Below are 3146 nucleotides of genomic sequence, written 5' to 3'. Positions count from 1 at the left end.
TACCCAGAAAATACTTTGCAGTATCTGAGCCAACTATGGTGGCTGCAGAGGACCAAATTGGACGGCAACGCTAAAGACTGAGTGGCAAAACTTAGTGTTTTTTTAATCACTTTGGGCCAATTGTTCCAAACATTTAATATGGATCAAAATGGAAATCCCACTTTTTGCTATTCCGGATCAGGTAATCCATTTGACTCTTATGCCGGTTTTTCAGAGCAAAGTTGGACTCAATCACCTTGATCCAGATACACAGTTTTCAAGATTACCAAATCCGGATCACCAGTGCTCTAAATAGGACAACATATCACAATGTGGGCTACCAGCTATGTAAAGAACAGGTAGAAGAGCCAGCATGGGGTCACTGTAAGTGTTTCTTATTTTTAGACAAAACACAAAAACAACATAAACATCCACGTCCATTCATAATTTCTTTTATGACCAAACAAACATACATTAACAAATACATTGTGGATATTTTGAAAATGTTTTTTTTTTTTAAATGCCAAAAGTCCAATAGTTAACAAAATAAAGAATGTTCAGGGTTTTTCTTCATCTAGGGAAGAGAGACCAGAAATTGTTTTTGACAGGTTCATCTCTGATGATTGTTTCTTTGAAATTAATAAACGGTGATGAATGACAGAAAAATAGAACAAATTATTTTTGTTTGTTATTGAAATCTGTTTGGGGGATTGTTTCATGGGGACATCATTTTTATTTTTATTTTATTTTTACTTTACTATATTGAATAGCTTAATTGGTAGCCTATGTCTACTTTATCTACTTTATCACTGTTACAATGGTTACACAAGTCAAGTGCAAAATATAAATAAAGTATATACACTAAATGAAATAAATGTATTATTTAACCAATTTTTTTCTTCCTGGAATCCACCTTGAAATCCTACCCCCTGTTGGGATCAAGATAATCCTGCTTTTTTTGGATCAAAAAATCATACTGACAAGTTTTGAACAACACAAACTGAAGATTTGATCCAGATTAAAACTAGGATTGGATTCCGTGATCTAATCTGATTTCAGATTCCTTCTTTTCCTTTTGGACAACCTATTTTATTTAAGATTTGATCCAATCCGATAACCAAAATCCAATCAGTTCACCTTTGAACAACTGGCCCCATGGACATACTAAAAGAAATGGGAGGACTTTCAGTTGTTCAGGGATCTTCAATAGAGGGACCAAGGCCCCTAGGGGTCCTCAGAGTCAGTGCAGGGGGGCCTCCAAATTATTATTTTTTGAAAGTTAAAAAAAAAAAAATAGTTCAATTATTAACATGAATCCAACATATTATTAGCAAACCAATCCCCACTGCTAACTGGCCTATAGGTAAGGTAGTCACTAAGGCCATCCACATACACAGTTTATCCTAAGGATTCACTGTGCTACAGTTAACATTAAAACATGATTATAAAATTATGCCGACAAGGCTATTTAAAAAGCTTAGTATTCAATGTAAAAACTCTATATGTATGAAGACTTTAGGCCATCCTGCACCTTATTGTGGGCCCAGTTTAAAACTTCATTTTATACAATATATGTAGTAGGGGGTCCCTGCTCAGTCTCTCTTCCAGTTAAGGGGTCCTTGTCTTAAAAAAACATTGAAGACCCCTGCTCTATTGTGTTAATGTATTGTTAGAAACATGAGCTGACTAGCCTTTGCATCTGACTTCATACTACTATAAGGTCAGAAGATTTTCTGCATCACTATACCAGACCCAACAGAAACCGATCTGTCTAGATTGAAAATATTATGAAATGAACAAAACTGCACCCTGTGTAGGCACAAGGAGAACTCTTTGAAAAGTCATCATGTAAGTAAATGCAGGTTAGAGTTACCACAACACAGTTGGCAGAAGTGCATCAAAACAAAAGAGGACAAACTGTAGGACAATGCTTCCATGAGTGCGCCTAACGATTTAACCAATACAATGTAAACAGGACCAAACAAATGAATCCAGACCAAACCTCTCCTTCTCGATTCTTTATGCTGGCTAATTAGTGTTGAGCAATTCCAACCTGAATCCCAGCCCTCATCAATCTCCTGATCTCAGTACATCTGTGGATGTGCATCTGAACGTATGTGCACACCGTATTGCATATGTGTGTTGACCCCCAGCAGCTGTGCATTCCCCTCATTAGTATAATGTGTGAAAAGGGGGCTGTTGGCTTTACCAAGCACAAAATGAAAACGAACAGGCAACAAGGTTCTGGAAGTGTGTTCTCCCTTAATTGAAGTTCCCCCTTATCCAGACGCTCCACAATGTGTGCTTATGTTCCTCAATATGTCTCCCGTGTCCAGCCCCTCAATCCTCTTAATTGGGTCTTTCAGTCCCCTAATTAACTCTGTCAGTGCAGGTTGTGCTGAGCCAAGTTGGGACAAGTACTCCTCCATTGATCAGAATCTGAAGCAGTTAACTTATCCATCTGTCTTCATTGGTGTTTGCATTTTAATGCACAAAAGGGTAAATGTGTAGTATCATCAACACCTTCTGTTGGTAAAATCTATATGTCTTTGATTTGGGCTTTTTCTTTTTCTTCTTCTTTGTCTTCTTGTACAATTTTATCTCAGATTTTAGATCAATTAATCTGACGTGTAGTTCTTTTTGAAGAAACTATAGTACGGTTGTGTATGAACTGTAACTCTCCTCTCTATAAGAATCTATTGAATTTCTTATTATTGTACAGTTTATTGTACAGTTTAAGGTTTTTGCCCTTCCATTGTATGCTACTTCATACTTCTACTTCCCTATATACAGTACATTTTTAAAAGGTTTTAGTGATCTGCCACTGTTGTATATTTCAACCTGTTTTCAGTGTAAGTGATCTTGTTTACCTTGGTTTTCATAGTGCCTGCCTTATTTTATCTTGTTCCAAGATAACACCATTTAGCTGAAGAGTTGATTAAAAACAGGTTAAAAGGTAGAGGCTGGGGGTCTGGCCTTGACCAACTGCCACTTTGCTCGTTTGAAAGCCATGATGTCTCTTTTTCATATGCAGGCCAAATTCTCTGAGCAGACAAAGCAGTGAAAGGGGAGGTAACCTTGCCCCTTATGACCTCATAAGGGGCAAGATTCTTGATCGGCCCATCTGAGCTTTCATTTTCTCAAAGGCAGAGTAGGATACCCAGGGC

This window comes from Etheostoma spectabile, chromosome 20 (genome assembly GCF_008692095.1).
Source record: "Etheostoma spectabile isolate EspeVRDwgs_2016 chromosome 20, UIUC_Espe_1.0, whole genome shotgun sequence".
In the NCBI taxonomy this organism is placed as follows: domain Eukaryota; kingdom Metazoa; phylum Chordata; class Actinopteri; order Perciformes; family Percidae; genus Etheostoma; species Etheostoma spectabile.
The sequence above is the reverse complement of the archived record's forward strand: the minus strand, read 5'-3'. Positions refer to the sequence as shown.